The 23,489-nt window shown below is 44.1% G+C and overlaps 1 long non-coding RNA gene across 2 annotated transcripts in view; it reads right to left on the reverse strand.

The window, feature by feature from the left end:
• The window catches only part of LOC102378724, a 53,082-nt gene that overhangs the window by 17,065 nt on the left and 12,528 nt on the right, over positions 1-23,489 (reverse strand). Inside the window, exon 1 of one of the 2 annotated variants that reach the window (XR_324666.1) lies at positions 22,922-22,958. The exons of the other annotated variant lie outside the window; for it this stretch is intronic. This is a non-coding gene — a long non-coding RNA (uncharacterized LOC102378724). Of the gene's footprint in view, positions 1-22,921; positions 22,959-23,489 lie in introns of those variants that run through there. 2 annotated transcript variants of the gene reach the window in all.

The following is a 23,489-nucleotide window of genomic DNA, read 5'->3' on the forward strand; positions in this document are numbered from 1 at the left end:
GTATGTAGCAGAACCTACTGTCAAGTATACGCTCCAAGTGTTATGTTTCACTTGTTCACAAACTCATAGTCATTGGTTAAAAACAGATATAGTTCAGTCCCAGCAGATTCTGTCTGGAAGACTGCAAAAGTGAAAAAATGTAAAGAAAACCAAGACTCAAAACTCCTAGAAGCTTTGGTGTAACAAATGTTCTCCATGAAAATACGAAGTAGAAGATTCTTGTTTGTGAAGTCTGTTTGCTGGCTCCCCTCCATCCCCCAACTTTTAATGTATTGAAAGGTTGGTCTAATAAAAGATATCTGATTCACCCAAGGAACCTTGAAAAACATATACTTTTCCAGCAGCAGCTGACCAAACAGCAAAATAAAAACATAAAAACCCATGTATGTTTATCTGGCCAGGAAGCCTCCAGCATTTTAAAGAGTTCCTAGTATTTCAAAATACGTTTTCAGTCTACAGGCTTCACAGTTCCTCTTTAACCTCTTAAATCTAGGTTTAGATGGAGACAATTATCCACAGTGCTCACTGAGAAAAACAACAGCAATCTAATTGTTCAATACTTTCATTAGAACTGTATTGATTTGGGCCTTTTTTTTGCCAGTGTTCAAAGAAAGGTGAATTTCCCTTTCTCTGACGATTGCTATTTCATAACATCCTTTACTGTTTCTTTAGAAGTTGGGTGCTGTTTGATGTTCAATCTGCCCAGTGCTCTTTAAAGAAAAACATTTTTGTTCAAAGTAACTTTCTGAACTAAGGGCTGAGTTTAACTGCCTCTTTCTTTGAGCCCTAGAGAAGTCCCTCAGGCTCTCTGCCTCAGCATGCCTCAGAGTCCGGATCAAGTTATAGGTGTTATATAAGCACATAGGGCTGAAAGAGGCATCACAAGATCATCTACTTCAGTCCCTGCTCAAGGCAGTATCATTGTGACTAAACCGTCCCAGCCAAGTGACTGTCTAACCTACTCTTGAAAACTTCCAAGGATGGAGATTATCACAGATTTGCCTCAAACAGGAGTCAGGGGGCAATCACTAGATCTCTTTGAGGGGTCACATGGGCCCATAAGTGTAGAAATTGGGCCCATGTCATTTGGCCTGTAGGCCTCCTTATGAGTGTGGAAATTTGGCAGTGGAGGAACAGGGCAGTGCCACTTGCCACAGCTTCCAGAGGCACAGCAATTAACCCTGTCACTGCTTCTCTGCCACCATGTTTCTGCCCCCGTAGGCTGGATGAGCCCACCCCTGTGTACTAGATTGGGTTGGGGCATGGGGTTGCTCTGCATCTGGGTTTGGTGTGTGGGGCCAGGTCAGCACAGCGGGTCACAGATCCCTGCCTATGGTATCTGGCCTACTGACAGGCCCTGTGCCAACCTTCCTGCCCTGTGGTCCAAATGAGAGAACACCACTGCATTAGATAATGAAGTGCTCTTCACTCCACAAGTCATATCTGCCATCAAGTATAGTGGCTGGAGGGCTTCCACTCCAGCACACATTATAGCCTCATTGGCTTTCAGGAAGAGCAAGGAAAGGACTATGATAATTGAAAGTGGCCCCAGAAAACTGAGTTAAGTGCGAGTCAGTTATCTGTGGAGATTAGGGAAAAGAGATGAACTGATCTAATTCCAGCAGAAAAAATGGTATACAAGTTCATTATGATACCATAATGTACTTTATAAGAACACAATTGAACATTTTTTTAAAATAGTAAACTCACCAGCTTCATGTCCAAGTCCATTGTGTACTAATCCTATAGTAGATGCATTCTGTTTTGAGAGCTCTTTTGTACTTGGAAAAATTCCTTGCTGGCTTGACCAAGAGAGCATACTGGAGTGCATATACACATGGGGGGCTCTACACTGCCTCCTGCTTCCCCGTAACAACCAGTGGTAAATTTCTTCAATTTACTTTTGCTTGCCTTTTCCTCTAGACCAATATGGCTACAACATGGATACCTGACACATGGAAGATATTGAATTTTAGCCGATTTTAAAAAATGAAATCTTCATATTTTCCTAAGCAGGAAGCAACTGTGGCCACCTGAAACATGAGATCCTGCTCCTGCCTTTGTTTCAAGGTAATTTGCATCATCACAGATCCTCACAGGACGTGAGAAGCTTCATACTAGCTATGAACTGTCTGCCCAGAGGAGTCTTCCATCTATTGACTCCTCTGAAATCCTCTGAAATATGAACTTTCATTTCTATCCAGGAGAACTTTTATAATCTTTTCTCCAATGCCTGATGAAGGGGGTTTGTGCCTGAAAGCTTGCAAATAAAGAATTTTTTTTTTTTGCAAGAATCTTGTTGGTTTAATAAAAGATATCATCTCTACTATGAGTCTTGTTGCCTTTTTAATGTACTTTGGTTTCCCTACTAATTTTGGTGTGCAGAGAATGAGAGTTCCTGCCTTCAGAGCAGGGTCTCTTTTAAAGCAACTGATACACTCCATTGTTTGTTCAACAGAGGAACTGCGGTGCCCCACTTCCTTACAGAAACATATACCTTTGCATATGCTTTTACAGATATTATTCTAGCTAGCCAGCATAAAATACATCACTCACAATCAGTGGATGGTGTAGTGATCACTAGGTCCAACAAACACATGCATATGTCAATGAGAAGAGTAACACACTTCAGAAGTGTGTAATGTCTGCAGATCCTTGGTCTGTCTCTCAGTAAGACCCCCCTCTATGGGTATCACCCAATTAACTGGGAACCTCTAATCCGCCTTGCCCAGCAGCCCTGGTGGGGCTGCCAGCAGTCACATGATTAGGATCCGGCCCTGATCCCAGCAATTTCACATCCAATTGTGAATCGTCAGGATGTTGATTGTTGGGATTAGGGATTCCACTGCATGATAGTTTTACTGTGTGCCAGCAGCCTACGTAAGAACATGAGGTTCATGAACGCCTCAGGATCGATGGCCAAATTTGAATCCACAGTGGGTGTTTTCAGACACTTTCATTAGAAGACATGGCATAAACTAGAAGTTATTAAAAATATTTGAGAATGCTGCAGGCTTTAAATTCATTTAATGTTCACATAAGAACTGAGTATTATGAGCATGTGCTTACTGAACTAGGGAAAACATGCACAGATTCGGTTGCTTAAAGCCTAATGAATGACTCCCTGCTTGTGTTGCATCTTTTCCAAGATTCAAAACTTTACACCCAGTCACTCCCTATTTCAGAATTCCTTTCACGTCTTCATAGAGAGAAAAGTGTCATTTCTTTTTTCAATGGAAAGAAAGGGCTCAAAGGCAATGTTGCTCAACCAACTAAGAGCTACTTAAACACATGGGCCTTAGATGTTTAAATGAGATAGAATCATAGAAAGTTAGGGTTGGAGGGACCTCAGGAGGTCATCCAGTCCAACCCCCTACTCAAAGCAAAACCATCCCCTACTAGATCATCCCAGTCAAAGCTTTGTCTAACCGGGTTTTGAAAACCTCCAAGGATGGAGCTTCCACCACCTCCCTGGGTAACCTGTTCCAGTGTTTTACTACCCTTCTAGTGAGAAAATGCTTCCTAATATCTAACCTAAACTTCCCTTGCTGCAACTTGAGACCACTGCTCCTTGTTCTGTCATCTGCCACCACTGAGAACAGTCTAGCTCCATCCTCTTTGGAAACACTCTTCAGGTAGTTGAAGGCTGCTATTCAGTCCCTTCCCAGTCTCCTCTTCTCTAGACTAAATATGTCCAGTTCCATCAGTCTTTCCTCATAAGTCATGTCCTCCAGCCCCCTCACCATTTTTGTTGCTCTCTGCTGAATTCTCTCCAATTTGCCCACATCCTTTCGGGGGGGAGGGGGGGCGCAAAACTGGACAAAGTACTCCAGATGTGGCCTCACCAGTGCTGAATAGAAGGAAATAATCACTTCCCTTGACCTGCTGGCAACACACCTACCAATGCCAGTCCCATATGCTGTTAGACTTCTTGGTAACAAGGGCACACTACTGGCTCATATTCAGCTTATTGTCCACTGTAACCCCCAGGTCCTTTTCTGCAGAGCTGCTGCCCAGCCAGTCAGTCCCAAGCCTGTACCGGCGCATGGAATTGTTCCATTCTAAGTGCAGGACTTAGCACTTCTCCTTGTTGAACCTCATGAGATTTATTTTGGCCCAATCCTCCAATTTGTCTCAGTCACTCTGAATCCTAGCTCTGACCTCCAGTGTCTCTACTACTCCCCCCAGCTTGGTGTCATCTGCAAACTTGCTGAGGGAGCACTCTATGCCATCCTCCAGGTTGTTGACGAAGACACTGAACAGAACTGGACCCAGGACCAGCCCCTGGGGCACTCCACTTGATACTGGCTGCCAACTTGACATCGAGCTGTTGATACTACAGCAAAAGCTTTGTTATCTGGCACCCATGGAGAACAGGGGGTGCCAGAAACAAAATATGCCAGTAACTGAGAAGTCTGAACAGGCGTCTTTGCCTGTTCAGGCCGCCACGTCCGGGGTGTCACCGCCTCTGCCACAGGCCCTGCAGACCCCGAGGGACAGGGAGGTGGGCCCTGTGTAGGCTGCTATGCCCTGGGCCATGGGGGCTTGGTAAAACTGGAAGTGCCACAGTGGGGACTTCCGGTTTCGCTTTTACCTTACAAGCTGGCATGCCGGTTAATAGAGCATGCCGGCTTGTAAGGTGCCAGTTAACACAGCTTTTACTGTACTCTCTAAGCCCAATGCTCCAGCCAGATTTCTATCCACCTTACAATCCATTCATCAGCCCATACATCCTTAGCTTGCCTGTGAGAATGTTGTGAGAGACCATAACAAAAACCTTGCTAAAATCAAGGTACGCCACATCCAGTCTCCCCACATCCTCTGAGCCAGTCATCTCATCATAGAAGGCAATCAGGTTGGTCAGGCATGACTTGCCCCTGGTGAATCCATGCTGACTGTTCCTAATCACCTCTTTCTCCTCCAAGTGCTCAAGAAATGGATTCCTTGAGGATCTGCTCCATGATTTTTCCAGGGACGGAGGTGAGGCTGACTGGTCTGTAGTTCCCTGGATCCTCCTTTTTCCCTTTCTTAAATATGGGCATTATGTTTGCCCTTTTCCAAGCATCCAGGACCTCTCCTGATTGCCATGAGTTTTCAAAGATGATGGCCAGAGGCTCTGCAATCACATCAGCCAACTCCCTCAGCACCCTCAGGTGCATCCCATCTGGCTCCATGGGCTTGTACACATCCAGCTTTTCTAAGTAGTCCCTAACCTTTTCTTTCACCACTGAGGGCTGCTCACCTGCTTGCTAAACTGTGCTGCCCAGTACAGTAGTCTGGGAGCTGACCTTGCCTGTGAAGACTGAGGCATAAAAGGCATTGAGCACTTCAGCCTTTTTTGCATCCTCTGTCACAAGGTTGCCTCCCCCATTCAGTAAGGACCCACACTTTCCCTGATCCTCCTTTTGCTACTGACATACTTGTAGAAACCCTTCTTGTTACCCTTCACATCCCTTGCTACCTGCAACTCCAATTGTGTGCCTTCCTGACTTCATCCCTGCATGCCTGAGCAATGCTCTTATATTCTTCTCTGGTTATTTATCCAAGTTTCCACTTCTTATAAGCTTCCTTTTCGTGACTTAGTTTACTGAAGAGTTCTCTGCTAAGCCAAGCTGGTCTTCTGCCATACTTGCTAGTCTTCATGTGCATCGGGATGGTTTCTTCCTGCACTCTCAGTAAGGTTTCTTTAAAGTGCAGCCAGCTCTCCTGGACTTCTTTTCCCCCCCAATCTGGTTTCACATGGGATCCTGTTATGAGTTCCCTGAGTGAGGCAAAATCTGCTTTTCTGAAGTCCAGGGTTCTTACTCTGCTGCTCTCCATCCTCCTTTCCTTAGGATCCTGAACCCAATCATCTTGTGATCACTGCTGCCCAAGTTACCATCCACTACTGCATTCCCCCAAAATTCTTCCCTGCTTGTGAGCAGCAGGTCAAAAAGAGCATGGCTCCTAGTTTGCTGCTCCAGCACTTGCACCAGGAAGTTGTCCCCAGTACTCTCAAAAAACTTCCTGGATTGCCTGTGCACAGCTCTATTGCCTTCCCAGCAAATGTCAGGGTGATTGAAGTCCCCCATGAGAACCAAGGCTTGTGATTGGGAAACTTCCACTAGCTGTTTGAAGAAAGCCTCACCCAGCACGTCCTCCTGGTCTGGTGGTCTATAGCAGACCCCCACCATGACATCACCCTTGTTGCTTTCCCCTTTAACCCAAACCCAGAGACTCTCAACAGGCCTATCTTCAGCTGCATACTGGAGCTCTGAGCAATCATATAGCTCTTTTACATAAAATGCAACTCCTCCTTCTCTTCTCCCCTGTTTGAACCCCTGAAAAGCAGTGCATCATCCACCTTCATAATGGGATTTCACCTAAGCCTTAAGCACTTAAGTCCCCAAAAAAGCAGTAAGAAGGAGGATCCAACCAAGACGTTAGATCCCTCACCTAGAAGCACATCTGGGTTCCAGGCCTTGCTCAGTGTGAGGCAGTTTGAACCAATGTATGCCACTTCCTAAGATTGTGCCCCTAGAAACAGCTGAGGTTACCCTTCCTCTCTGCATCCATTCAAACATTGAAGCTGGGCAACTGGGCAAAAAGGAACTTTTTGTGACTTAGTTGCATCAAGGCAACTGGGCCATGGTGGTGGAAGGCAAGAAAATGAGAGGTAGCCTGACTCGGCATAGTGAGGTGAATACAGCCCTATAGTAGTGTAGGGACGTGGCCAAGTGCTTGGAGCAGAGGGGAATCGACGACTTCCCACTGCTGCAGAGTCATGATTGTGACAGCATGACTGCTGGCAGCAGCCACTTTACCACTTTTTTTCCTCCCTCCCCCAAGTCGGTACCCAGGACGCTTGCCTTTTTCACCCCACCCTAATTACACTGGTGCTCCCCATGAGAGAAAAGCAGCGCTGAATTTTGACCTCTGCTCTAAATACAATTTATGCTTTTAATTCAAAGACAACTCGGTGCAAAATGAGATCATTGAGACCACGACCCCTCAAAGAGATTGCCTCTCAGAGGTCAGAGGAAGGATTGGGGCATACATTATAGTTTTGGAATGAGGAGAAGTTAAACCTGATGTTAAGAGGGCTATGGGAGAATTCCCAACTGTTGCCTTTTCCTGTTTCCTACAAAGCAGTGGGGAAGGATTAAAATTTTTTGCTAGAATATTTTTCCACCAGAAAATGTGATTATATCAAAACTGTAAATTTCCACGGCAACACGTCAATTTCAAAATAACAAAAAAAATCTATCTAGTTTCAAACAGCGTCTTTTATAGGCTACAATTCAAAAAGTAGAGATCAAAATAAAGCATGTTAGTGACTCAACATTTTTCTAATATTTTGTTTGACAGGAAAATTTTTTTTTTAAACTTTGATTGATAATAAAAGCCAGTTTCCCTTGCTGTGAGCAAGGGAAAATCTTGCTGTGAGCTTGCCAGGAGTTCTGAAGCTCTGTTGATTTGTTTCTCATCTCTATCACTCACCAGGCTTCTCAGCTGAATGTTTACCCATGAGAGATGTGCTTTCTATTGATTTTTTCCCTGTCTTGTTTTCATACAGTACAAAATATACATATCAGGAATCAATGCAGGAAAACATACTCTTCTTTTACCAATTCACAAGCATTCAGGCCATTAAGCCGACCTTCCATTCCTAACTATTGACAAATGAAAGAAACATTCATTTTCCATCAGCTCAGTAACACCAGTCTCTTAATGGACTCTCACTGACCTGCTTTTTCAACCATGACCTAGCACATGGCTGAAGCTATGAAACAGATAGTTTTCTAAAAGAAACAGCAATGCTACACATCCCATCTTTGTTCAGCGACACTATTTGCAACAACTTTTACAAGTTCTTCAGTAAATGCTTCTTCTTACAAGTAAATGCCATAATCAAAGCAACCACTGAGGCCAATGTTTTAAAGAAACTTTCAAATCTTATTTAACATGTCGATTCTGCAAGGAACAAGACAGCTTGCAGAATATCCATTTTCTAATAGATGACTCTATTGCTGAATCCTAAAAATATATGATTAGGGACCTCCCCAATTCATGGTGAAACAAAGGGATTTTCATGGCCTTCTCATAACGCATGGAACCGATTTTGCTATCTTTTTGTGCCAAGTCCCCCCTTGCCACTGACTGGCCAAGGGCTCCTGGCAGCCCCACTCTTGCTGCTGATTGGCCAAGAGACTAATTGCTCATATTCAGGCTGCAGCATTGCATCTGGCTTCTTAAAAGATGGCACCAAAACCCTTTCACTTTCCTGACTGGTGCCTTCATTGAGTCTACCTCACTAGCTCAGTCTCTGAATGGCTCTTTCTCAAACTACATACTGTATAGCTGCAGGGATTGCCATGCTTTCTTTGTATTCTGTTAAGATTTTATTTTTTGGGGGGTGATTCCACGCAAAATTGTGGGAGACACCATTTTTCACAGTGATCACAGAAGCCGCCGTTTTTTGCTGTTTCTGCGATAATCATGAAATCATGATTTAAGTCCGTCCCTATATATGATGTAACATAGAAAGAAAAGGAAAAAAAGTCTAATCTTTTGCATCTTCCCTTCTCTGTAGCAGATCACTGGTTCCTCAAGCCGGCCAGACTTACGTGTGAAAAAAACCTTTGAAGATTCACAAAGACCTTTGTTAGAGTCAAAGTATTTGCTGGTAACGTAACATTTCTTTACTAGTGAGTCACAACCTATCCATACACACCTCTTAACCTTGCCTTTATCTTTCTGAAGTCTCATGGAGACTCTAGCATAAGACAGCAAAGGGAGTTAAGTACTGTATTTATTCAAATCCAAGGCAAAGTTTTTTCCCTCATACAGCATGGGGGAAAAGCCCATCTTGGATTCAAGTACAAGGTGAAACAGGAGGCAGATGGCTGCTGTGGCTCTGTCTCTGGCTGTGAGCCTGAGTCGGAGCCAGGGTCAGAGCTGCAGCAGTTGTCTGCCCCCATCCCCACCTGCTCTCCACAGCCTCTGCCCCTTTCCCCAAGCTGCTTACTGTTAGGAGCAGCTCCGCTCTGTCTCCATGTCCTACCAGGCAAACTTTAGCTTCTGCCCAGCCACGCAGAAAGGCTTAACATTTTTACCTTAGAAACAAGTCTGTCACATTGTCTTTTGCAAAAATTCCCAATCATCACAGAAGGCGGAAAATAATCACTTATTTCCAAATACTCCCTTCTTTTTCTCATTCTTTCAAGATCCTCCATCTTTAGCCTTAAGTTTCTGACGTTTGGGAAAAAAAATGCACTCCAGATATCGAGAGCTGCCAATCCTGCCCTCAGAACAGGCAGAGATGGGATGATCTTACCCTAAGCAGGGGTTGGACTTATGGGCTGCATCCAGACAAGCGCAGATGTTTGGTTCCCTGAGGACAACTAGCAGTGAGACACCCTGTGCCACTGCTAATTGTCCCCAAGGAATGCCTGTGCCACACATCCTCTGGCATGTGGCAGGTTACCCTGGGTGGGGTATGGGAGGCTGGAGCCACCAACTATGCTGGCCGCAGCAACCTTACCTGGGGGCTGGGAAAGCTATAGCCACATTGCTCCAGCAGCTTGACACCTGGCCAGCAGCTAGAGTGTGGCTCTGGCTGGCCAGGTTCTGGTTTTGGGTGGTGCACACTGCCTCCATGTGCACCACCCCGCTTTTTTTTCTGCGCAGATCTCCAGGGGTCAAACCTCCCCTCTCTCCCCCGTGCAGCAATGTAGCAGTGCAGGAAACACCTAAATGTGTGGTGTATGATGCCACAGACAGGTCTGCAGCCTCACATACTACACAGCCAAGCTTGTCTGGACACAGCCCTGGGGCGCATCCAGACAAGCGTGCATGTGCATTTCCCCAGGAACACATAGCAATGACACATAGTTGTGCTGCTGCTACCTGTCCCCAGGGAATGCTTGTGCACATGTGCTCTGTTGCAGAGCAAGTTGCCCTGCATGGGGTAGGAGAGGCTGGGGCCAGCTTGGGGGGTTCTCAGAGCTCTAGCAGTGGCAATCTGGCACGTGGAGCCTGGCTGGCAGCTGTAGTCTGGCTCTGGCTCACCAAGCTCCGGTTTTGGGTGGCGCAGGGTGCTGCCATATGCGTCACCCCACTTTTTTCAGGTGTGGGTTTCTTTGACACTGGGATCTCCTGGGTCAAAAAACTCCCACTGTGCTCTTAATTAGCAGTGTGGCAAATGTCTGCATGTGTAGTGCATGCAGTTTGTGGCACTGCAAATGGTTCTGTGGTGCCACACATGTGTACGCTCATTCAGACATGCCCATGAGGTCTCTTTGAGCCCTCTTTTCCTATGATCCTATGAACTCCAGAAACCACCTACTACCTATAATTGAGAACTGCAATCAGACTCTGTTCCAGAGCACAAGGGACGAAACCCTGCAGACTTCTCTACACTACCAGAAGCAGCGTCACTCTGAAGCACTCTCAAGACTACTTCAGGAAGGAGAGGGACAAAACCTGGTGATCTGAGAGAACAATAAATGCTCACATCTTCACATCTTGCCAAGAAGTGGTAAGTGCCATGATGCCAGCAAAACAGCAAATAGGGGAAAAACCTTCAGAAAAGAGAACAGCAGCAGGGTCAATAAGCTCCAGCTCACAGGCTAAAAAATAGAGCACTGTGTAAAATTCTCAGAAAAATCAAACAAAGTGGGTGGGGGAGGAAAAACATTGACTTTTTTTGGTGCATACTGATGCCCTCAGGCAACATGAGTAAGCAGGATTTGCCATGTTCTGTACTGCAATTTGTCTGCACTGACTAGAGGTTTATTGGGAATATATTCCTGAGTCATTCTTCATCTCTGTGGCCATATAAGTTCTGAATTTCTTACAGTGAAACTCTATTATTTTAACCCTGAGTCCAGGAACTGTGCATTCAAATACTTCACACAGTACATATTTTGTCCTTCCCTAGCCTTTTCATCAACTGATCTCAGAGTACTTTACAAATATGAGGTCCCAGCATTTTTGCTTGGTAGAAAGACAACTTTGGCTCCCACTGAAGTGCCAATTACCTCTGTGGTTGGAGCACAATTCCTGTGACATGGCACAAGCATGTTATTCACTCTCTAAACCAACTATCAAAGTGCCAGCAAGCTGACAAAATTACTTCCAGCATTAGAATTTACTCAGATGTCTCGGGCAACTTTTCAGCTCTTACAATATCAGGAGCATTTATGTGCCTAGTAACGGTAAAGATGATGTTAGGGTATTTTTTAGAGAGTGATAGCCTTTTACTGGACCAACTGCCTGGGTGGAAGAGATTTTTAGCCAAGTTTTCTAGCACAAAATGACCTGAGAAAATGCTTCATGTTTGAAAACTTGTCTAAAAATCTCTCCTAACCATGTAGTTGGTTCAGTAGAAGGCTATCACTCTCCAAAACATATCCTTGCCTCTTGCACGTTTCCTAAGACCACTCCAATACTACCACAGGATTTATAAGTTTCACATGTTTCATAAGACCACGTGTTTCATAAGACCACTCTAATACTACCACAGGATAAAGGTTATGTTTCCATACAAAAAAGTAACCATGTCAGAAAGTAGTGTGACATTCCAATAACGAAAGAAAACCAAGAACAAAAGTAAAGTCTCCATAAAAGTCAGAGAATATGTTTCCAACAGACAGAAGAAGCATTATAAACAGAACAGCTGCTGTCTCTGCACACAGGCGTAAGATTTTCTTTAAATGTGAAGATGCAGTATACAGAAAAAGGCACAAATTTCATAACAATGTACCTCAGTTTAGCTCGAGTGCAATGTCTCACCCAAAAGGCAATGATGTTAGTGAGCACTCTGTACAGAAAAAAGGGTAGAAGACCTCTTCCATCCACAGAGCTTAAGAACAGAAGGGATCATTTAAACCAGGGGTTTTTAACCTTTTTGGATCAGCGTACCCCCAGTGGCTGGATGCAGAGCCAGGGGGGTGCAGCTGAACACAGCAGCGGTGGGGGGCAGGGGAGTGGTACGTGGCTGAACACGGAGCAGTGGCAGCCGCTGCATGCAAGCTTCCCCGTGCACCACGTCCAGCCAGGCGGGCGGCACCTGCGTGGCAGCACAGCATGGTGCATGGCAGCGCTACATCCCTGCCTGCCCACGCGTACCCCCTAGGGCCTTCTCCAGTACCCCTGGAGGTCCGCACACTGCCACTTGACAACCCCCGATCTAATCTGATCTGCGCTTCACAGATTATTCCGTTTCATCCAAACAGCCTCTGGCACAGAGCCTGATAATTTGGCTTTACTAAACAGGTCTTTCCAGGAAGGTATCTAGTTTTGATCTGAAGCTATGAAAAGATGGGAAAATCATCACTTCCATTGGTAGTTTGTTCCAGTAATTAATCAACCTCACTATTAAAAAAAATATCCCAAATTTCTAATTTGAATTGGTCTGGCTTTGGCTTCTTGCTGCTAATTCTTGTTAACTTTAGCTGTTACTTTTTGTCGTTAGTTTAAAAGAAAGCTCATCTTTTCTCCTTGTTAAGGTACACTGTTATCAGAGTACCATTCAATTTATTGAAAATTAAACAGGTGGAGCTGTTTTTTCTCTCTTATCCAGTCCCTAAATATTATTGTGGCAGTTTTCCTCACTCTCTCCCATTTTTAACTACTTTTTAAAGATAGCATCTCCAGAATGGTACACTGTATTCCAGTATCAGTCTCTGAGTCATCTGCAGAGGTAAAAAAAATCATCTCCTTACTCTTTGCTCCCCTAGTTTATACATCCAAGAATCATATTTAACCCGTTTTGCTGCAGCATCACGTGGAAAGCTCATGTTGAATTATTTTCCCATTATCACCTCTAAACGTTTTTCATGGTCACTGCTAACCAGAATGAACCTCCATTCTGTTGGAGTGGCCTACTTTCCTGGAGATTTAACTCTGCACTTAGCTGTGTCCTTTTGTTTGAATGGATCCAGTTTACCAAGAGATTCAGATCACTCTATATGGCTGCTTTGTCCTCAACATTATTTACCCTCCTCCAGTGTGTGCCATCCACAAATATATCAATGATTTTATAATTTCTTCCAGATTGTTAAAAGGCGTTGGGCCTAGTATCAACCCTTGAGAAGCCCACCAGAAATGCCCCTATTTGATGGTGACCTCCCATCAACAACTTAATTTTAGCCATTTCTTAATCCACTAAGTTGTACTTACTGATACTATACAGTTACCTTTTAAAAACTGAGAATCTTGTGTAGTAGTAAGTCAAAATATATTTCAGAAGTCTAAATGTATTACATCTCCACAATTACCTTTATCAACCAACCCAGGGTTTGACAAAAATATATTGGCTGATGTTTTCAGTACAGTTCCATCTTTCAATTGAATCCCCAGCAGTGTTTCTGTTTTGGTCAGGCTTCATGTCCATCTAATCCAGTGTTTCCCAACCGGTGTGCCATGGCACACTGCTGTGCCGTCGGCTATGTCCAGGTGTGCCGTGGAATCTGGGGGGCATGGCTAGCGCCAGTGCTGCCACCACCGCCGCACGCTGCCACTGTGCCGCAGATGGCTCCACACTGGTACTCCCCACCACTCCGTGTTTGGCCAGTGTGCCATGGGATGGAAAAGGCTGGGTAAGTGTGCCATGGGACAGAAGAGGTTAGGAAACGCTGATCTAAATCAGCCTGGGTCACTCTGCTTGCCTTTCTAAATGCTGGCACAACAGTAGCAATCTTTTAAGTAACTTGGTATTTTCCTTGTATTCCAAAATTCATTTATTTATTTATTTATTTCACACACACATGCACGTGAGGAAGAGTTGTCCTCAGCCAGCTCTTTTCAAATTCTTTGGTGCAAGTTAGCACCATGATCTCAAACTGGTTTTCTTCTCCTTGTACCTCCTTTGTTACTAGAGTACTTTCTGGTTCTCAGTCTCACATATATATTAACTTGCATCTATATGAAGAACAGAAATATTTATTGAAAACTTCTGCTTTTCCCCTATAATTATATGCATCGCCCTTAACTGTTTACAGATGTATACTATTCTGGACATTTCTTTTTTTCTTTCAGATTTCACTCCTGATTTCAGATAGGATTTTCACAAGCATTCAGGTAACTTTGGGGAATAACATTCATTACAAATCAGTAGGATTTATGGTAAATCACTTATGCACTTTGAAAAACCTTTTGTATTGCATATAAACTACCCACCCAACCTTTCTTTCCTCAGAGACAGAAAGACAAAGAACTTGTTTGAGCCAACAGCCTCGTGAGACGTGAGTTATGATCTCATCCTGGAAATAAAATAGCTGCAGTAACCTGACTGCTACTGCTATAATTGAGCCAAAACCAAATGATTTACAGAATACCCTCTTGTTCTTAGAAAGAGTACAGGTGGTGTTCAGTGATCATGTACTAAATGTTGTGAAGTATGTCAAATGGTGAAGGCATGGTCTGTAAGCAGAAGGACAAATATTACAAGGTGTTCACCTTACTTCAGCTATGGAAAGAAACTGTCTTGGAAAAATACTTGTAGTAAGCACTATTGTGTGGGATGGTATCTTTGTCTGGCATGATGGTTGCCATGGAAAGCAGAGCACATGCTTTGTGAACAGTATAGAAGGGAAAAATCCTCGTTAAATGATATTACACAATATGGTACATTTGGCTGTGTGTCTTACAGTAGTGGTGCCCTCCACCCCCTCAATCCAGAACACAGTGCAGTAGGAGCTGGCTGAATGTGTAAGAAGATGGGTTCACAGAAGTGCAGTGGAAGTTGGCTTGGTAGGTGGGTTTGTATTTCAAGTAAAAGAATGGAAAAACCTGTTAAAAAATAGCATGATTACAAAGTAAAACAAGTTAAAGCTAGAATGTGAAAGATTTACTCCCTACCTCTAGGGACCTACTAAGGAAACTTGACTTCAGAAAGCACCATCACTCTCTCCCTTCACCTTATCCAGTGTGAGCTGGGAACGGGCATGCTTGGTGCTACATATAAGGATCAGGCTGATGGACAACTCTGGAACACACGGAGAAGCCATGTACCAACCCTGATGTGCAAGTTTGTGTGGTAGGGCAGGTTAATGATCTGTCGCCCTTCTAGAAGGAGGACAGAAGTGGAATCAGGCTGTATTAACCTGTCTGAAGAAAGGTGGGTCATATAGGATGAAGCTGCTTTACCTTTTGCTCTAGCAATCATTGTTACACCTTCCATCAGAAGGGATATTGTCTATAACTAAAAACATCCTGTATACTGCTTCAAACCCATCCCATTCTCCTGAGTTCTTATCTTGTAGTAGATATTTATTTTTGCTTCAGAAGAACTAAAAGAAGAACTTGCCTCAGAAGAACTATTTGGCTGCAATAATGATTTTACATAGAAATCTACTTTTGTGTCATTTATTAATTCCGGGAATTTCCTTGTCTCTATGACAATAGGAATTTGCTTTGGGTGCATATGTGCATGTATTGCCTTGCAACAGAGAAACCATCAGCAAAAAAACTGAAGGCTTTTAGTTGATTTTTAGATACATTGCAACTCTGCCAATGCTTCAAGGAATAGAAGGAAAATACTGCAAATAGAATAGGTTTCTACATCAGTGTAAAACATTATTAAACATAAGTGTATGGGAGGGAGGGGTGGGGTGGAACCAACACAATAGAGAAGCAGCCCCTGGAAAGCAATGCCATTTTACATACCAAAAATCTCAACAAAATTTGTTCAGTACATTGTAATTGTAATAGCATACACAGCTATACACAACATAGATATGCATGAGGGAAAGCTTTCTTGGTTGTTATACATTTTTAATGCCTGACTGCTGCTTGCTGATGTTTCCAACTTACAAATGCAGTTTTTAGGTATGGACAGACACATGTATGACGTGCTCCAGTTTAGAGCACTTTGAATTTGGTGTGCTCCAGTTCTGTGCAGACATACACCACCCTCTCACCAGGGCACTTCAAAATGGCTGCAAAGGTAAACCTCTGTAATGCTCTCCATCCAGGAGTCCCTGCATACCTCTTGGTCTCTGTAGGCTCCAGAGAACAACTGAGTGCATGGGAGAGCAATCATAAAGCATCTTCCCTTTTCCCTTTCCCCCACCCCATTGGAGGGTAGGGAGCAGAGCATTGTGGCATACTAGAAGACTGAATAATCACTGTTATGCTCCCTACTGGAGGGTGCAGGCATTTCAGGAAGTGCTTCAAATGAAGTGCTTCAAAGATGTTCCTCTTTTTTTGAAGGTCATTTTTGGAGCACTACTTTGGGCGTGAATACCTACACCGTCATTGCTTGGTGCGCTTCATACAGCACGTTTGTCCATGGCCCTAGTCACTGAACCCAGAAAAAGCCATGCAGTCAGTCGCAGCCAGGTCGTCAGTTCTGCAAGATTCCAATCTCAGCTCCCAGTAAAATCAACAGGTTGTGCATACTCAAAACCTCAGTGACTGGATCCCTTATTTAGAAAAAAGGGATCCCTGTAGGCATCTATTCTCCCAGATGCACAGTTTTAGGCCTCAGGGGGTCATGCAAAATGTGAGAAAAAAAAATGCTGGTGTTATGTTACATATAGTATGATATCTGCAGGTCAAATATATCCGGCAGGCAACAGATGCCTGTCTTCTTGGCAGGTAAGAAGAATGCCAGGAGGAATCCAGCAACAGAAGCAAATAAGATCCTCCATGGGCTGTTGTCAGACAACAAGAGTGTAGGAAAAAAGGATGTGACTGCTATTTTTCCAGTTGACATCAATGATTTTGTTTTTTCAGTCACACAGTAGGGTTAAATGACTGCAAAGTGTTTTAGCTAATTTAATTAACCAAACAAATATTCTGTTTATTTCTGCCTTGCTAATATCATAACAGATCAATTAAAATAGTTCTATATTCCCTCCAACAGGATCCTTACTGTTGCCCATAAAAAGCAATCCTTTTGAAAATGAAAGCTTCACCAGGGTAACACAGAGCTACATATGTAATAGATGTTCTGCTTGGCTTATTCTGGACTGGGAGCACAATCTTCTCCCTCTGGTTTAGATGTAGGTATAACACACACACAGGTCTTGTTGTGGACTGCAGAATTTGATCTACAGACTGGAATGCTAGTTGTTCACTTTGTGAACAAGTCCAGTTGAACCCATTCTTTAGGGCATACAAAATCTTGCTGTCTGATCAAGAGCAAGGCAAGTTTGTTCTTCCGGGTAACAGTTGCACACTCCAGTTTGCCAAACTCCAGTTGAGTTTGCACACTCCAGTTTGCCCAAATGAACTAGCCTACTTCACACTGATCAAAAGTGTTGTTACTGGTTACCTTTAAACCATCCTAAAGGCACTTAAAATGGAAGCATCCATGCATTAAAGGTAGTTAAATTGTTCTATGTACCCTCTAGATGAGCACAGCCATGAGGTATGTGATGCCACCAACCTGTCTATGGCACTACACACACCACACATTCAGGCATTTCCCGCACTGCTACCTTGCAGTGTGGGGGGTTTTTTTGACTCTGGGATCTCCCAGGAGATCCCAGGGTCAGAAAAACCCGCACAGAAAAAGTGGGGCAGCACACATGGAGGCAGTGTACGCTGTCCAAAACTGGAGCCTGGTTGGCCGGAGCCAAACTCCAGCTGCCGACCAGGTTTCCAGCTTCAGGGGCGATGCAGCTGCAGCTTTCCAGGTCCCCAGAACCCCAGGTAAGGCTACTAGGGCCAGCACGGCTGCTGGCCCCATCCTCCCCTACCCTACCTGGGGGAAACTACTATGCATCAGTGTGTGGCACGGGTGTTCCCCAGGAAAGCAAACGCCTATGCTCAGCTGGATGCGACCTCAGTGTCTTAAAATTATACTACTTTGGGTGAAGGTTATCTTTGAGCCATTCTACCTAGGTTGAGCTAGGGTATTGTGAGTCTGCTCCATGGAGATAAAGTGACCAATTTGCAGTCATCTGACATTCCAGGACACGTGGCTCCTAGTCCCTCTATCCCCAACAAACTTTCCAACCTCCCAAGCTCTACCGCCCAGGGGGATGGTATTGGTCCCAAGCCAGCACCACCACTCACTCTCCAAGGACCCCAGGAGACTTGATCCAGGACCCTGGGCCAGAGGTCAGGCATGTATCCTTCCCCTCAGAGGGCTAAGTCTTTGCATCCCATCTGGGCAGCTCTCTTCTAGCCAGGAGACTTTTGGGGAAGGCACATAGCTCTTGTGTTTCGAGAGCTGTATGTATGTACGGAAAGGAGTCATGTCAAAGGCAAAACTCAAGCTCTAGGTTGAGTTACTAGTGCAATGGAACCAAGCCAGAAGAACCTAGACCCATCCACAAAATGGCAAGCAGAAGCAGGGGTGGGGAAAGAAAATGTGTACCAAAACAGAATGCGCTCTCTCACCTCTAAATTACTACTGCTAGCTGAGGGGAGAGATGTGGAAACTGGGTCTCTGGGATCTAAATTGCCTTCCACTTTTTGATGGAGCACACAAGTACTTTGTGAACATCTATTTCAGATGACATATCTTGTTTGTACTAAGCATTTACCTGAACATCTCATAGGAAATTGCCACTATTTTAGTTACATGAAGTCTGAAGGGGTTTTTTTCACCCCCTCTTAGTGCCTGAAAACCAAAATATTTTGAAAGAAATGCTCTAAACTCATTTTACACTTATGATGCTGGTTCCTGAAAGAGAATGCTTATGAAATGTTAGCTACGTCACTCGGCTTGTTAAAGCCCAGCAACTGGCCTGACTTGTACAAATAGCCCTTAACATACATGGCAGGTAACTCAAGTTGAGGCTTCTTTTGCAGGCCAGTTTCACCACAGAAAGCCATTTGGGGATGATTCTGTGAATACTGCTTGAAGTCACTCCGGTATTAATGCATTGCTGGCCATGTATGTCTTTAATCAGTCTTATAATTGCATGGTTCTTATGACAAAGCAGGGGTAGAGCAGGAACTCGGAGATACAGCACTGTCTGGTTGTATTTATATCCCATCTTCTACATCCATTTCAGACAAGGGCTTTCAGCCTGAACGCAAACTCCACTTCTGCCCTTGCATCTTTTATTCCCTAGCATGACATGTGGGCTCACTGGGGAATCCTTAGCCGCAGTACTTGCTTTTGTTACTAGCATTACATGTGACAGGCACCACTAGTATCTGGCTGATGCTGGTTGCATAATTGATGCTGGATGCTAGAACCTTTACTAGTTTCTAATACTTGCAGGATTTTGGAGGGTGTTGGGCACTTGTTCGAGGAGAGATAAGAATGACAAGAAACCAAAAGAGAAAGATAGTGACAACAGGGGGTACTGGGGGAAAAAGTGATTAAGGTGTATTTTGTCAGGGGAAGAACAAACAGACTTGTATGCAGGAGTGGACAGTGGGCACATTTACACAAGATGCCAACTGTGCCATAGCCAAATAATGCTGCATAGTGCATCACAGCATGGACAGTACTAATATGCTACTTTTCAGTATTACTAGGATACTGCACAGTAGTGTCACTTAAAAGACATACTGCACATAAGTCCAGTTACTGCACATTTATTTAATACTTGATTATAGAAGTACTAATTACATTTGCAGTAACCACTGCGTAGTAGTATCTTGTATGGATATGCCCAGTGACAGGAGAAATAGATACCAATATACCCAGTGCAAAATGACCCCATAAAATGACTAATAATATTAAAATTAAAACATATGGCCCTTTCTTTAGAAGACCGGTATGCAACTCCCAACCAGCAGAGCTGTGTCATCTGGCCTGTGAAATTCCCCATGTGTCTGAAAATTTGTCAGTGGGGGAATGGTGGCAGCATTAATTGCTACTCCCCTGCTGCCAAATTTCTGAGCCTAAGGGGAACCCCACAGGCCATATAATGTGACCCTGTGCATCAGATTGCCCCTGCATGTCGTTAGATCAGGTCGGCAGGTGGCTGGATGAGGGAGACACACAGGATCTAGCCAGTGGGCTAATCCTGCACCACTCATCTGGCCCATGGGGCAGAAGGTTGGGCAGCCCTGCTTTAGGATATTGGACCTCTGTGAGGGAAGCAACAGATTTCAGACACAAACTTTCCCTTCTCAAAGCTGCATTGCCACAAGATGCTTATGAATCTGAGGAAAAAAAAAAGCTTAAAAAATAGTAATATTTTCTTTATTCAAGTGCATGACAATCCTTGACTCACCTTTTAACAATAACATCTCATACATATTATTATTAATTTAGAATGTGGGGTTCTTTTGCATATATGAATAATATAAACATCAACCTGTGATTACCTTTGAAATAAAACAACATTGAATGTCTCCTAGGTTTGTCCATGTCTTTATTTCTATTGTGACACCATCCACGAGAACTTTCAGGACTTGGATTTTAACACATCAACACACAATGATAAAATCCATATTCCAAAACTTTTATACCTTTTTAAAAAAAGACAATTTCCCCATTAGGGGTTGAGGACAAGGATGCAATCCACCTACTGCAAAGTAGACAGTCATTAGTTTGAGGGTTAGCTAACCTGGTGCTCTTATGTGGACTATTTCTGCAATGACAAAAGCCACGCTAGCTTGGGGCAAGAGCAAAAGAGTAGGCCTTGCTGAAACACTGACCAGGACATATCCTGCTCACATAAAGGCTCTGCTGAAGCACTGGCCATAGTAAACTTCACTGGAGCCATGACTGATAGACAAACGGCTTACATGAGATTATGCTTAAATGTACATACACAGTTAGGTTGTGTGGATAAGGCTAGTACTGGATGGTCTAAAACATACATGATAACAAGGGATGTACAACACAAAGCATGATTTATACAAGGAGTGATCTTGTGAAATGTTTTGTTAAGAACAAGGCCCAGGACATTAGATGTAAATGGAATTTGTTTTGATCACTGTATAAAACGGGAACGGGAAAACCTTGGAACTGTTAGTTGCTTAGGTGATGTAGCATGCAAGTTGTGCCAATACCTTGTCACAAGTCCCCAGGACTAACATTTTGTATTTAAATGACATTACTGTTTCTTGTTTAATACCCCTGCTCTCTACAATCTATTCATAGCCTCTGACAAAGTAGGACATCATATACAAAAGCTCATACTTCTCTGAATTAGTTAGTCTGTGAGGTGCTATCCTGTCCTGCCTTCTGCTCAACTTCAGGGCTAGGGACAGAAGTTACACATAAACTGGTTTAGGTGATCAGAAACTGTTTTAAACCTGTAACAGAACTGAAGTTCAGTGCATATAAACCAGTTTCAAAATGGCTGAAACTGGTTTAAGATAAACCTGGTTTAATGTAGTATCAGAATGAACTGATTTGGATCAAACCAGTTTATAAAACTTCTGTCCCAGACCCCTTCCTGGTTCAAGTTAATTATAGTCCTAGAGCATCAAAGCATGCCTTGCAGCCCTGGGCTGGGCTGTCTGCCTGGCCTGCCCCTCAGCTCCCTAGCTGCAGCAGTGAGGGCTGACTGACAAGAGGGCGGGGGGAGGGCAAGCCCAGCTGAAGATGCAGCCCTATCTATGGGGGGCTGCCCCCCAGCAAACCCTGCTGGCATCTGGGGCCAGGGAGGGGAGTTAAATACCTCTTCCCCCACTCAAACTTACTGTTGGCTGTGACTGTGGACCACAAATCCCAGAGGTACCTGGAAGCAGGAAGAGGAAATAATAAGAAACCCTGCAGAATCCTGCTGTTGTAATTCTGGACTGCAAATCCCAGAGACCTCAAGGGCAGCAGGAAGAGGAAGTGAACACACAGCCAGAGAGCCATGCTCTAGTGCCCTCTGGGCTCTGTCCTGAGCAACTGCAGGCATATGGCTGCATTTGCAGAATCAAAGGTAAATGTGTGTTCACTTCTGTTTCAATTTACTTTGTGCAGTTTAGACTAATCTGCAAAGACTGAATTGATTCAGCCTTAGGCTTTTTGATTGTACCTAGCCCAGGCTAACATGGCCTCTCTGTACTTTGTAACCCATTGGCCATGCATGCTAATGAGTAGAAACTTTGCAGATAATAAACTCGGCCAAGATAGCTACACAACTGATCACAGGCTCAGTTTGGTTAAGTGGGGGAAGGGGGTTACTGGAGTGTCAGCCCTGGGCACTGAGTTAGAAGGAAGACAAGAAATATCAGCCACTATGCTACCAATTTGGCTTCCAGCAGTGGTGCCAGCCTGGCTGCTAGACAGTCACTGATGCTGTCCCATCTCCCACTGCTGCCTAGGGCTCAGAGGGCTCCTATACACATGCAGGGGGCCAGCTCCGATCTGCTGGTGCATTGTTGCAGACTCAATTAATCAAGTCTGCTGGAGCACAGAAATCAATGAGCTCCAGCAGACTCTAGCATCATGTGTTCAGCATCCCCATGCAGAAAAATGGCAGCAGGTTGCTTTGAACAAATTTTTGTTTGATGAGCTTTAGTTCAAAGTGCCCCATCACCATTTTTCAGCACCGGGGGGTATTCTGGCACACATGGCACTCAGATGCTTTTAATCAAAAGTGCCCCCGCCTCCTGGACCATGTGTAAAAATGCCCAGAATGCCCAGTTCTACCTTTGCCTGTGGCCATTCCTTCTACAACATTGAGGTCTTCGAGGCAACACACATTCCCTGCAGCAGCAGCAACAGCAACAGCAACAGCAGCAATGCAGGCCGCACTCTGGCTCTAGCACTCAGATGCAGAAAACACAAGTGGTGGATGACAACTGACCTCATGTGCAAGATTTACCGTATAGTAGGCACAACACCCAAGAACCAGCATTAATTCTGCAGTGAAGACATGGCCTTATAGACTTCCACATTGAGCTGACTCTGACATGCCTAAAACTGACCTTTTTATAGTTGAAATACAGGATTTGGAAGTCTGTATCATGGGTGTTCTCAGCTCCCTCCAGAGACCTTCCCATATGAAACATGATTTGAACTACAAGTTGTTAAGCAGAGCGCATCCAACTCAAAAGAAAACAAAATGCAACAAACCTACTAGAAGCAGGCTGTGAAATGCACAAAAGAAGCCTCATTTGGAGATGTTCTTGCATAAGCACTGCAGCTCTTATTTACTAGAATCAATGCCAAGCTGATCGCAATTTGTGGGTAATTGCAAGCTACCTCTTGCTCAAAATTCACCTAAAAAACCCCACTTCTTGTGGCTGCCTGGGAGATAAACTAAAAAAATCCTATGCACATTAGAATTCAGGCTGGGAGATGAAAGGAACCTGAATTCAGGTCTTTTAAAATTGTGTGTTCTTAAAAAAAAAAAAAAAAGAAGAATATAATGAAAGAAAGCAGAAGCTTGAATATTCTCTTTATCTCAAGATTATTCCATAAAAAAATTAAAATGCTTCCAATCCCCACCCCCCCAAATCACTAGTCAAACTCCCCATTGCCAATTGATGGAGGCTTAGGAAATTATCATTTCAGCACTGCTATGAGCAGGGTTCAGCACTGCTATGTGCAGAGTTGCGCTTCATCAGGGGAGATCTGACAGGTGTGCTTTTGCAGAATACTACAGGATACATTCTTCAGCAGATGGTTGACTTTACTACTC

This window comes from Alligator sinensis, unplaced genomic scaffold (genome assembly GCF_000455745.1).
Source record: "Alligator sinensis unplaced genomic scaffold, ASM45574v1 scaffold824_1, whole genome shotgun sequence".
NCBI lineage: Eukaryota > Metazoa > Chordata > Crocodylia > Alligatoridae > Alligator > Alligator sinensis.